The sequence below is a fragment of the Vigna unguiculata genome, chromosome 10 (assembly GCF_037176805.1).
Source record: "Vigna unguiculata cultivar grain cowpea cultivar isolate G323 ecotype 2 chromosome 10, ASM3717680v1, whole genome shotgun sequence".
Lineage (NCBI taxonomy): Eukaryota > Viridiplantae > Streptophyta > Magnoliopsida > Fabales > Fabaceae > Vigna > Vigna unguiculata.
In genome coordinates this window covers 22653875-22668950 of record NC_140801.1, presented here as the reverse complement: position 1 = coordinate 22668950, position 15076 = coordinate 22653875, and the positions used below count along the sequence as shown (strand labels likewise).

General features: G+C 23.8%; 1 pseudogene; it reads right to left on the bottom strand.

Moving 5' to 3' along the window:
* Positions 1-4335: 4335 nt before the first annotated feature.
* On the bottom strand, positions 4336-6986 carry LOC114171414 (putative beta-1,4-xylosyltransferase IRX10L; annotated as a pseudogene).
* Positions 6987-15076: the final 8090 nt, after the last annotated feature.

Sequence of the window (15076 nt, the reverse complement as noted above, 5' to 3'; positions counted from 1 at the left end):
CCAAACTGTTTGTTATCAAAATTTTGAGATCTTTTTGTACATAAAAGTTGAATTATTTGAATTGTAAATAGTTAAAAATAGTAAAAAATTAAAAAAGTTTTAGCGGGAGGTGAAATTTGTCAAATTTAAGAAAACAAATCCTATACTACTATTGGCCAACTTCTTTCTTGTGAATTTTTTTCCTATTTTTATATTTAAAATTTCGATTATTTAGATCTCAAATAGTAAAAATTACTAAAAAAATTAAGTAATTGTCACAAAAGCAAGAAAATTTTCAAATTTAGTAACACCATTAATCCCCTTTAAGTATTTGGAACAAGTTTCTCATGAAATTTTGAGCAATTTGTATGTACAAAACCTGAATTATTTAAGTTGTACATAGTAGAAAGTATAAAAAAACGACTGAAAATTTCTAACCTAGAGATTGAATTTGTTAAATTTCAGAAACTAATCCCATTTGAGTATCCGCCAACATGTTTAATATGAAATTTTGAGTTCTTTTTGTACATAAAATCTCAATTATTTGAATTGTATATAGTTAAAAATAGTAAAAAGAATTACAAAAGTGTTACAGGAGATAGAACTTGTCAAATTTAAGAACACAAATCCTATCCTGGTATTGGCCAACTTGTTTCTTGTTAAATTTTTTGCAAGTTTTGTATAAAAAATATCAATTATTTAAATTTTAAAGAGTAAAAATTAGTAAAAGAGTAAAGAAGTGTCATAAAAAGAACAAAATTTTCAAATGTCATAACACCAATAATCCCTTTGACAATTTGCAACGAGTTTCTTATGAAATTTTGAGGAATTTTTATGTAGAAAACATGAATTATTTAAATTGTAAATAGTAGAAAGTAGTCAAAAAAATTGAAAAATTATTACCTAGAGATTGAATTTTTGAAATTTCAGAAACTAATCCCATTTGAGTATCCGCCAAACTGTTTGTTATCAAAATTTTGAGATCTTTTTGTACATAAAAGTTGAATTATTTGAATTGTAAATAGTTAAAAATAGTAAAAAATTAAAAAAGTTTTAGCAGGAGGTGAAATTTGTCAAATTTAAGAAAACAAATCCTATACTACTATTGGCCAACTTCTTTCTTGTGAATTTTTTTCCTATTTTTATATTTAAAATTTCGATTATTTAGATCTCAAATAGTAAAAATTACTAAAAAAATTAAGTAACTGTCACAAAAGCAAGAAAATTTTCAAATTTAGTAACACCATTAATCCCCTTTAAGTATTTGGAACAAGTTTCTCATGAAATTTTGAGCAATTTGTATGTACAAAACCTGAATTATTTAAGTTGTAAATAGTAGAAAGTATAAAAAAACGACTGAAAATTTGTTACCTAGAGATTGAATTTGTTAAATTTCAGAAACTAATCCCATTTGAGTATCCGCCAACATGTTTATTATGAAATTTTGAGTTCTTTTTGTACATAAAATCTCAATTATTTGAATTGTATATAGTTAAAAACAGTAAAGAGAATTAAAAAAGTGTTACAGGAGATAGAACTTGTCAAATTTAAGAACACAAATCCTATCCTGGTATTGACCAACTTGTTTCTTGTTAAATTTTTTGCAAGTTTTGTATAAAAAATATCAATTATTTAAATTTTAAAGAGTAAAAATTTGTAAAAGAGTAAAGAAGTGTCATAAAAAGAACAAAATTTTCAAATGTCATAACACCAATAATCCCATTTGAGTATCTGCCAACCTGTTTGTTATGAAATTTTGAGATCTTTTTTTACATATAAGTTACACTATTTGAATTGTAAATAGTTAAAAATAGTAAAAAGAATTAAAAAATTGTTACCCGGAGATGGAATTTGTCAAATTTAAGAACACAAATCCTATCCTAGTATTGGCCAACTCGTTACTTGCGAAATTTTTAGCAATTTTTATATATAAAATATCAATTATTTAAATTGTAAAGAGTTAAAATTAGTAAAAAATTAAAAAAGTTTCACAAAAAGAAGAAAATTTTCAAATTTCATAATACCAACAAGCATGAGACCCGAGCGTACGCACGGGTCGTGTTTTTGGTTTTTAAAATTTTTGTTTAGAAAACAGATTTTAATATTATTATCAATAAATCAATAATTTAATTTAAAAGTTATAGATGTTATAATTGTCAATTTAGATATATTCAAACGATAAATTCATCTAACAATGATATAATTATATATTTATGTATAATTAATTATTGTTATGTATTATGTGTTATATGTTATGTGTTTTTGAGTAATTTGGAATAATCAATTTGTGATGACATAGATTGTTATTTTGTTTAGATTAAGAAATGTCAGTATGATGTTTTTTAGAAGTTTAATTACAAAACATTGTTTGTAATAATAAGTTTAGAGTTTTAGTCAAGATTAAAGAGTAAAAAATAGGTGTTAATTTTTTTTGTTTTGGATTTTCTTGTTAGATTTCAAAGTTATTTAAAATATATTTGAAATAACTTAATCATGTTTTTTTTTTTATATTTTTAATATTTAAAACAGATTTTATTGTTAATATATATAAATTAGTGATTTGAATAATTATTATTGTTATTGGTTTAATTATTTAAATATTATTCTTATTTAATGATTAATTATTCACCCAACTATAAATTTTGGAAATAAAAGAACACATAGTGGGATAATCCTGACAAAATTTTTCAGATATAGATACTTTATTTCAATCCACACCTCTTGAACTGACATAGTTGGAACACTTTTATTGTATTTGAATTTTTTTATTTTTTATCTTAATTTATATTAAAATTAATGTAATATTCTTATATTCAAATAAATAATTATGAGTAATTTTTATATATAAATTTTAATGATATGAGAAAAAGATAAGTAATTAATTATGATTACTTTTTATATAATATATTAAATAAAATTAAAATTTATAATTAAATTTCTAAATTATAAATTATATTAAAATGAAAGGTATTATATGGATTGTTGTTAAATTAAAATGTAGGCATATTATACAATATAACATAAAATTGATGTTTAAATTTTTCAAAAGAAGCATATTTATAGATATAAACCTATAAACAATTTAAAACATTGAAGAAGCATTTGTTTAATAATAATAATAATAATAGTAATAATAATAATAATAATTATAATAATAATAATAATAATATCAATAACAATAATAATAAAAATATTAATAATATTAACTTTACTAAAACTACAAATATTAATAATAATACTATTACTATGATTAATTGAAATAATATTCTAATACAAATAGTGCTAAGACTAATAATCTATAACAATATATAAAGGGGATTCTCCTTTTTGTGTCCACCTTTAAAAATACTAATTTTACCCTTTAAATATAATAATTTATTAAATTTTTAAAAATTGACTGTTATTTTTACAAATATTTTATAAAATCAGCTATTTCTGCTTCTTCTCCACTTCTTTATTTATTAATGGTTATTCTTTCATCTGTTTTGATATATTTCATTTTATTTTTAATAAATATAATTTTAGGTTATTTATTAACTTAATAATATTATAATATTATCACCTACTAATATAATTTCATATTTATTTACACAAACACAGTAACGTTGTGTTTACGCTGGTTAAAAGAGAATTACGTTATGTTATTTTAATAAGTAATATATTTATGGCTGTTTTATTTTTATGAAAAACACTAATCTGTATAGTTAATAAAATATTATAATAAAATTTAACAAAATATTATATTATCACGCTTTATCTATTAAATGCATAATTTATAATATCTTACATAGTATATATCCAGTACCAGATTCTGTTGTATGATTCCATTTATTAGAAGCCAAAAGTACATATTTTAATAATTAATTTATAAAATTTAAAATATCTCAAAGTTGGACAATAAAAATATAAATATAAAACGTAGTACATTTAAATCATAAAACTGTTTTACTAAACTTTAATACGAAATATTTGAAAAAAAAGACTTTGTTGAAGATTCTTACACTCCATCAAATACTTGATAATGCAATAAGTTGCACCACGTCTTTATCTATGGACATCTCTATCTTCAAAATAAGTTTTTCTACCAATGTTTATCTGTAACTGTAGAAGACTTTTCCTAACACTTAATGGAAAATTCAACTTCACATAATAAGGATAACATGCAGTTGAATTAAATATTCTTATGCGGATAAAATCTCAATAACTAATTTTAATTGTGGTCATTTAAATATTAAATAGTGACATCAAAATAAATATGAAATAATAAATTATTATATATATATATATATATATATTATTAATATTGAAATAAAAATAAACTATTATCTAAAATAAAAAAGAAAACGGTAACAGCAACAAATACTCCTATCTAAAATATGGCTTCTAGTAAGATAGATGTGAGTATGGTATTCAACTTTGGAACCTCCTCCTCAGCAACAAATACTTCTATCTTTTCTCATGGGATTGCATCAGCAAATGTCATCTACAATAATAACAGGTATGCAACTAAATATCATAGCCTCTACCAATCTTAGGCTCCAACGGGTCCATCCAAGTGGGTATACGCAAAACACAGCTACTGCATGTCCTTAAAGTACGTGGTTGGATGCTTAGTGGAGACATCAAATAGAGGACTGTCCTTAAAAGTTCTCCTACACTGCTACTCTTGCACCTCTGCAAGATTACACAACATGGCCCGTTTATAGTTAGTCCAAATTACAATAGTTATATGAATCAAAGTCCCTAGTCATTGCATCTTTTATAAGAAAATGTAAATCAGATTTCTTATGCAGCTATGATATAGAAGAAATAAAAGGCTACACACTCGGACATTCTTGTTTAAACTTGTAATAAGGCCTACCTTGCATAATAACGACCTTCAGAGTCATTGCCAACATCATAAAAGTCATCGAAAATACACAAAAATGACCTAGGAGTCTTATTAGGAATTAGGTGGGTGTGGATTTTCTTGGTGAAAAGTATGGAGAAAATGTATTTGAGCCCTCTTTCAGGCATATGTGATTCCTCTGTCCAAAGGTTTGAACCAATGTAGCACGCTTTAGCAGTTAAAGAATCCCCTCTTTCAATTGCCTTCTCTTCCATATACAAATTAATATAAATATATAATAAAAGTGGTATAAATAATGAATGTTGAAAATAATGCACAAAATTTGTACCTCGTAATGAAAACATGCCCCAAAATTTTGAGGAACCACAAAGAAGTGATGTGCCCCCTATGTGAGCCTTCAATAAGGTCAGTTGGAAGAAATAAGCTTTATGGCACTTCTTATCATTTGTGGTCATTGTATACAGGGGTATAAAACCTCTTCTAGATTAAAGTTTCAACAGGGCCAGATAAGAGAAACCGGTGATTAAAGATTTTAGTTGCAAACATATGGTTGAGGCATCTTGGATCTTTTTGCAGAATTTTCTTATTATACTTACTTGGAAGTTCATATACAAAAACCTTCAATCTCACCATGGGATTATCTTCCAATACATCATCAACACTACCTACAGTTGGTTTAACCACAACATGCTTATAACCTCACAAATTTAAAAAGTGTATTAGATTTCAATATATCTCTAGAAATATAATTGTTTAATATAATTAATTGAGAAAGTACAAATAAAACTCTGACCGTGTATAATTGCATATATGAAGCAGCATAAATCTAGATACTGAATAAGAGCTTAGTTTATAAGTTTCATTAAACCATGTGGTTTCAAACTATTTTAATCCAATACACATAAAACATGAGAAAATATGACCAAATCAATTGAAAAGCCTCACATTCAACTACCACATATTTCCAGCTTATTTATTCAAAGAAAATAGTTAGTTGCATTTTATGGCCAACCCTTTTATTTTAATCCCATTTCTGGATGAAATCCACTATGGTTTACCATGCTAAATTCTCTCTCCCTATAGCAATTATCTAAGATTTAAATAGACATCGTTAACCTGCTTCACATTTTATTTATTTCTTATTATTGGTGTAGGATATTCATTAAATAGTAAATATTCACAATTTTGAAATATTCTCATTTAAAACACAACACTTTTAGTTTCAAGTATACTGCATAATTGCCCATTGATCTTTATTTATACCTCTCTTCTCTTATTTGATCTCCTTCCCAAACCCCAAACCCAAACAAATCCTTCCTTAAGAGTTACACATGCATTGAAATGAGGAAATGTTCTAGCCACGTAATCTAAAAAGTAAGCTTTTTGCCACAAATGCAGACAACAATATCCAAGAGGCCTTTCTACTTCAAGTGGTATTTTTTGATTCCAATATATTTTATTGAAGTAAATATTAATAAAAATAAATGTTTAGCACAAATTTTGGCAGCAAGTAGAAGAAAGTTTTCCTACTCTCTCCAAGCATGAAAAAAAAATTGAAGCCTTGTCTACCAATTTTACAAAAAGTTTCCATACTACATTTCAAAAACTAAAAAAGTAAGGACCAGTGTTGTACCTCTGAAAAAAATTGTCAGCGAGAATTATTTCCTCTGTCTCCTTGAACTTCTTTCTAACATCCAAATTTAGGTCCTCGAGCTTTGAGCAGGGCTCAAACTCATTTGCAATATCCCTCACCGTACTAATGATAATAAAATAAGCAGTACATTATAAAGATACATAATGGATATTTTAAGTCATACATTACGAAGACATAATTGATAATATAAATCATATGCAATATCCCTCATCTTCCTGAAAAATGTTTGTGCAAATATAATGACTATTTCACTCTTCACCGAATACAATACAATACCTTTTTCTCAGATGGTATAGCTACCCCATTTGTTGCATTAGATGACCCCGTCCTATAATGAGTACTTGAAATATCAGATCCATCAAACAGAAAGAAGAAAAGAAGAACAACCAAGAAGCAACTAAAAAGTTAATAAATTAAATAAATAGAAAGAAAAGTACATTCATCAAATGAAACAATAAATCGTAACATGTACCTTCTATGTGCTATTTTAACAACAAACACCATCTCCCCAGCATTTCAAACGACTACAGAAAAAGAAAAAAATAAGCACACAGATAAATGAAACGCCTTTTCTTGAAGAGACATAAAAAAAAGGTTTTCTGCAAAGATCAAACATTTGAAAGCAAAATACATAAAACCCAAACCAAGATATGATATAGTTGTAAAATTGTAAAATGGTAAAGACAGAATTGGGAGACATGAAGCATAGAGAACAACACCATCAAGAAAAACATGTACAAAAATCAAGACAGAAACATAGACATCTTCATTTCAGTCATACTTTTTCTTCAATCCACAACCATACACATTACAAAAAATCTTACCCTTTATTCAATCTACAACCAAAGACATCGAAAAAGCAACTAAACACACAATAATGATATTAAAAACAAAAAATAGTAAATATACTTCATGAAAACAAAAGGTTTAGGTTTTTCTTCAAAACAATGAAAAAACAAAAGGTTTAGGCTTTTCTTCAAAACAATGAAAAAAGAAGAAGTAGAAAACAAAAGTAGAAGAAGACCATGAAGGAGGAGAAAGAAAACTCAAGCTACTGACTTTAACCAACTATTAAAACGTACTAATCCAGAGGACACCATCTTCATCACAAAAAACCTAAAAAAAAAAAATAAACCTTTCATGAAAAAAAGAAGAAGGAACACATAAGAATTAAAAGAAAAATAAATAACACCATAAAAAATAACAGAGAAATCTGAACATAGCTTTCAATAAATACTAACCCACTGCTACAACATATTTAACAGAAAAAAAACTACAGAAACATAACCTTTTATAAAGAAGAAGGACCACAAAAGAAGTAAAAAAAATAGCACAATGAAGAACAACAAACAAATCTCAACAACAAACCACAAATAGACGAAAAAAAGAAAAGAAAAGAAGACCACCAACAATAACATCATCATCCTCAGTCATTCTATTTGTTCAAAAATACTTTCTAAAAACAAAAACTTGAACCTTTTCTTCAACCCACAATAATAGATGTATCAAGTATAAAAAAAATAAATACAACAACACCATCAACAACAACAAAACATGTTCAAGATTTTGTTAAAAATACCTTCTAAAAATAAAAACATCAGTGTTTTCTTCAAAACGAAACACATTGCAAAAATTAAATCTTTCACGAAGTAAAAAAAAAAACAGAACAACAACAACAAACACAACAACAACAAACAAAACAAAAAAAAAAAACTTAAGTTGATATGAGGAAAAAGAAAGAAGAAGGATTGAAGAAGAAGGAATACGGAAGAAGAAAAAAAGAAATTACCTCGACGAAGTTGATTTCCTTGGAGAAGAAGATCCTACCGATTGCCTTGCAAAAATTAAATCTTTCACAAAGTAAAAAAAAATAACAGAGTAAGAAGAAGAAAGAAAAAAGATCCTTGAAGAAAAAAGAATAAATTAAGAAATAGAAAAAAAAATTACCTACACCAATCAAAACTTCTGTCAACCTTCAACAAAAATAAATAGAAAAAAAAACTTAAGTTGGTATGAGGAAGAAGGAAGAAGAAGGATTGAAGAAGAAGAAGAAGAAGAAGAAAAACAGAAGAAGAAGAAGAAGGAAAATGAAAGAAGAAAAAAAAATTACCTCAACGAAGTTGATTGCTTGGGAGAAGAAAACCCTACCGTCAACATTCCACAACAACAAACTGGAAATTAAAAACAAAACGAAAACCTAACTTGATATGAAGAAGAAGAAAGAAGAAGGATTGAAGAAGAAGAAAAAAAGCTAACCTCGAGTAAACTGTTTGCTTTGGAGAAGAATGATGCTGCTGTCTGACAACGTCAATCAATGTTTAAAAAAGACGTTCGAACCGCGAAAACACAACAACATCAAAAAGACAAAAATACCCTCAATTTTAACCATGTGTCAATAAATTAAAATGTCTATTTCAGTAATTTACCTACACTAAGAATTTCTTAGATATATAGTAGATAATCCCTTTGACAATTTGCAACAAGTTTCTTCTGAAATTTTGAGCAATTTTTTTGAAAAAAACATGATTTATTTAAATTGTAAATAGTAGAAAGTAGTAAAAAACAATTGAAAAATTGTTACCTAGAGATTGAATTTTTTAAATTTAGAAACAAATTGCATTTGAGTATCCACGAACCTGTTTGTTATGAAATTTTGAGAACTTTTTGTACATAAAAGATCAATTATTTGAATCGTAAATAGTTAAAAATAGTAAAAAGAATTAAAAAAAGGGTTACCTGGAGATGGAATTTGTCAAATTTAAGAACACAAATCCGATCCTAGTATTGCCCAACTCGTTACTTGCGAAATCTTTAGCAATTTTTATATATAAAATATCAATTATTTAAATTGTAAAGAATTAAAATTAGTAAAAAATTAAAAAAGTGTCACGAAAAGAAGAAAATTTTCAAATTTCATAACATCAATAATCCCTTTGACAATTTGCAACAACTTTCTTCTAAAATTTTGAGCAATTTTTATGAAAAAAACATGACTTATTTAAATTGTAAATAGTAGAAAGTAGTAAAAAACAATTGAAAAATTGTTACCTAGAGATTGAATTTTTTAAATTTAGAAACAAATTGCATTTCAGTATCCACGAACCTGTTTGTTATGAAATTTTGAGAACTTTTTGTACATAAAAGATCAATTATTTGAATTGTAAATAGTTAAAAATAGTAAAAAGAATTAAAAACGGGTTACCAAGAGATAGAATTTGTCAAATTTAAAAACACAAATCCTATCCTAGTATTGGTTAACTTGTTTCTTATTAAACTTTTTGCAATTTTTTTACATAAAATATCAATTATTTAATTTGTATATAGTAAAAATTAGTAAAAACCTCTTAAAGAACTGTGACAAAAAGAAGAAAATTTTCAAATTTCATAACACCAACAATCCTCTTTGACTATTTGCAACAAGTTTCTCATGAAATTTTGAGGAATTTTTATGTACAAAACATGAATTATTTAAATTGTCAATACTAGAAAGTATTAAAAAATAATTGAAAATTTGTTACCTAGAGATTAAATTTTATAAATTTCAGAAACAAATCCCATTTGAGTATCTGCCAACCTGTTTGTTATGGAATTTTGAGATCTTTTTGTACATAAAAGTTCAATTATTTGAATTGTAAATAGTTAAAAATAGTAAAAGTAATTAAAAAATTGTTACTAGGAGATGGGATTTGTCAAATTTAAGAACAAAAATGTTATTCTTGTATTGGCCAACACGTTACTTGTGAAATTTTTTGCAATTTTAATATATAAAATATCAATTATTTAAATTGTAAAGAGTAAAAATTAGTAAAAAATTACAAAAGTGTCACAAAAAGAAGAAAATTTTCAAATTTCATAACACCAATAATCCCTTTGACAATTTGCAACAAGTTTCTTCTGAAATTTTGAGCAATTTTTATGAAAAAAACATGATTTATTTAAATTGTAAATAGTAGAAAGTAGTTAAAAATAATTGAAAAATTGTTACCTAGAGATTGAATTTCTTAAAGTGAGAAACAAATTGAATTTGAGTATCCACGAACCTGTTTGTTGTGAAATTTTGAGAACTTTTTGTACATAAAAGATCAATTATTTGAATTGTAAATAGTTAAAAATAGTAAAAAGAATTAAAAAAGGGTTACCAGAAGACGGAATTTGTCAAATTTAAGAACACAAATCCTATCCTAGTATTGGCCAACTCGTTACTTGCGAAATTTTTAGCAATATTTAAATATAAAATATCAATTATTTAAATTGTAAAGAGTTAAAATTAGTAAAAAATTAAAAAAGTGTCACAAAAAGAAGAAAATTTTCAAATTTCATAACACCAATAATCCCTTTGACAATTTGCAACAAGTTTCTTCTTAAATTTTGAGCAATTTTTATGAAAAAAACATGATTTATTTAAATTGTAAATAGTAGAAAGTAGTAAAAAGCAATTGAAAAATTGCTACCTAGAGATTGAATTTTTTAAATTTAGAAACAAATTGCATTTGAGTATCACGAACCTGTTTCTTATGAAATTTTGAGATCTTTTTGTACATAAAAGTTCAATTATTTGAATTGTAAATAATTAAACATAGTAAAAAGAATTAAAAAAGGGTTACCAGGAGATGGAATTTGTCAAATTTAAGAACACAAATCTTATCCTAGTAATGGCCAACTTGTTAGTTGTGAAATTTTTTGCAATTTTAATATATAAAATATCAATTAATTAATTTCTATATAGTAAAAATTAGTAAAAAATTAAAGAACTGTGACAAAAAGAAGAAAATTTTCAAATTTCATAACACCAATAATCCTCTTTCACTATTTGCAACAAGTTTCTCATGAAATTTTGAGCAATATTTATGTAGAAAGCATGAATTATTTAAATTGTAAATAGTAGAAAGTAGTAAAAAACCATTGAAAATTTGTTACCTAGAGATTGAATTTTATAAATTTCAGAAACTAATCCCATTTGAGTATCTGCCAACCTGTTTGTTATGAAATTTTGACATCTTTTTGTACATATAAGTTCATTTATTTGAATTGTAGATAGTTAAAAATAGTAAAAAGAATTAAAAAATTGCTACCAGGTGATGGAATTTGTCAAATTTAAGAACACAAATCCTATCCTAGTATTGGCCAACTCGTTACTTGAGAAATTTTTAGCAATTTTTATATATAAAATATCAATTATTTAAATTGTAAAGAGTTAAAATTAGTAAAAAATTAAAAAAGTGTCACAAAGAGAAGAAAATTTTCAAATTTCATAACACCAATAATCCCTTTGACAATTTGCAACAAGTTTCTTCTGAAATTTTGAGCAATTTTTTTGAAAAAAACATGATTTATTTAAATTGTAAATATTAGAAAGTAGTAAAAAACAATGGAAAATTTGTTACCTAGAGATTGAATTTTATAAATTTCAGAAACTAATCCCATTTGAGTATCTGCCAACCTGTTTGTTATGGAATTTTGAGATCTTGTTGTACATAAAAGTTCAATTATTTGAATTGTAAATAGTTAAAAATAGTAAAAAGAACTAAAAAAGGGTTACCTGGAGATGGAATTTGTCAAATTTAAGAACACAAATCCTATCCTAGTATTGGCCAACTCGTTACTTGCGAAATTTTTAGCAATTTTTATATATAAAATATCAATTATTTAAATTGTAAAGGGTTAAAATTAGTAAAAAATTAAAAAAGTGTCACGAAAAGAAGAAAATTTTCAAATTTCATAACACCAATAATCCCTTTGACCATTTGCAACAACTTTCTTGTGAAATTTTGAGCAATTTTTATGAAAAAACATGATTTATTTAAATTGTAAATAGTAGAAAGTAGTAAAAAACAATTGAAAAATTGTTACCTAGAGATTGAATTTTTTAAATCTAGAAACAAATTGCATTTCAGTATCCACGAACCTGTTTGTTATGAAATTTTGAGAACTTTTTGTACATAAAAGATCAATTATTTGAATTGTAAATAGTTAAAAATAGTAAAAAGAATTAAAAAAGGGTTACCAGGAGATGGAATTTGTCAAATTTAAGAACACAAATCCTATCCTAGTATTGGTTAACTTGTTTCTTATTAAACTTTTTGCAATTTTTTTATATAAAATATCAATTATTTAATTTGTATATAGAAAAAATTAGTAAAAACCTCTTAAAGAACTGTGACAAAAAGAAGAAAATTTTCAAATTGCACTAGTGTTATACCCGTGCGTACGCACGGGTGATGTGTTTTTTTTTTCTTTTAATTTTGTATTTGTAAAGTAAAAAATATTAATTATTTTTTTTAATTAATCATTTTTTTCATATATATCATTGTACAATATTATTGTTTATACAAATAATAATAATAATAAATATTGTAGTTAAATATTATTAGAATTAGTATAGATGAATATTACTTTAGCTTTTGTAGTTATATTTTTGAATGGAGTAATTCAAATTTGGTTACATACAAATTTAGATATTTTTTTAATATAAATAAATTTATATTATATTTTTTAGTGGATTGTTTTAAAATTGTTTAGAAATAATCATAAATATATTATTAGTTGAATAAGAAAATATTATGTTTTTCGATTACTTACTAATAAATAAATTGGTTACAGTTATGATTATTTTGATTATGTTATTTATATATTAAAATATTATATGATTATTGGTTATTATAATCTTTGGACGGATATATTAATTAAAAGTTTAAATATAGTTGCAAATGTGAGGAATTGTTTTTTTTTTTTAATATTTTGAGTGTAAAATTACAAATATTGAAAGTAATAGATGGAAAAGGATGTTTAAAGAGGGAAAAAACTCTTTGGTAGATTTATTTGTGTTCTAAGAGAAAGTTTCACCCTAGGAAAACAAAAAGAACTTCATGACTATATCAAGAAAATTGTGCACTAAAGAATACCAAAATTTGTAACCTTGTTTTAATCCTAAAAAAATAAGTTTTAATTATTCACAGGTATCTTTTGCAACAAAATAATTAAAAATAATAATGTTATTTTATACTAACATTTTAAATAAAAATAATACAAGTGTAATAAATATTTTTAATTTTCAATAAATATAAATTCAACTTCTAATTAATAATAAAATATTAACATTAATAAATCAATAAATAAAGAAATAGAATATAAAAATTGATTACATTTATAATAACAAATAGTAGTAAAAATAACACTAATAATCAAATAAAAGTATTAAAATAAAAGATAATTATTGAATAAAATTATAATATCAATGATAAATATATTACAAATTAGGGAAGACAATGTGAATTGAATTCTTGATTTTTTGATTTTTTATATATGCATGTCATTTTTAAAATCAAATATAGACATATTATATATTATATTATGTATTATGAATCCTTTACAAAAAGAACAACACCAATAATAATAATAATAATAATAATAATAATAATAATAGAATCACAATAACATTAAAATAATATTAAATATTTGTTAATCCTAATAATATTAATAATATTACAAAAAATAATAATAATAATAATAATAATAATTCGAAAAGATTAAATTATTAATCACTCGTATTTTTTTGTTACGAATTAACTAAAAATAAAAAATATTATTTTACACTCATTCTGATTTGAATACCAATACTTATAATAATAACACTAATATATTGTGTGTTATACCATACTAATAATAATAATAATAATAATAATAATAATAATAATAATAATAATAATAATAATAATATTAATAATAATAGAACAATATATGTATATTGTGGTTGACATCAATGTAATATTGTAAACATATTGTAGTTTATGAATCCGTACAAAATAATAATAATATTATTATGAAATAATTAAATAATTAATCACATGTATATTTTGTAATAAATTAAATAAAAAATAATAATAATATTTTACACTAATAATAATTTCAATACCAATCCTAATAATAATATTAATATTGATATATCGTGTGTTATACCAATACTGATAATAAAATAATAATAATAATAATAATAATAATAATAATAATAATAATAATAATAATAATAATAATAATAATAATGTAAGGATATTGTGCATTATAGATCTCATAAAACATAAATACAAAACAATTGAAATTGAGCTTAAAATTTATCGATAGAAACACATAGAGTATATATCCATTGCTAAACTAAAATGTAAACATAATAATAACAACAATAATAATATAATAATGATAATAGTGTAGAAATAATAATAATAATAATAATAATAATAATACAAAGTAATATCAATATTAATAATAATAGTGATAGTAGTAGTAGAATAATATCAATACTAATAACAATAATAAATATTCATTAATACTAATAATAGTAATATATTATTAGTTACGTGAAGAAAAAAATATTATTGTATGATTAAAATTTATAATTAAATTTTTGAGTTATACATTACATATGTTGTATTAAAATGAGATGCATATTCACTTTTGTTGTTAAAGTAAAATGTATATATTTTATATTATGGATCCCTAACAAAGTAAAGTCGAGGTTGATCTTAAAGTAACACTCGTAAATAAAAATAACTTTAAACAATATTTAAAAATAATTAGCCATATAAAATTATAAAAAATAA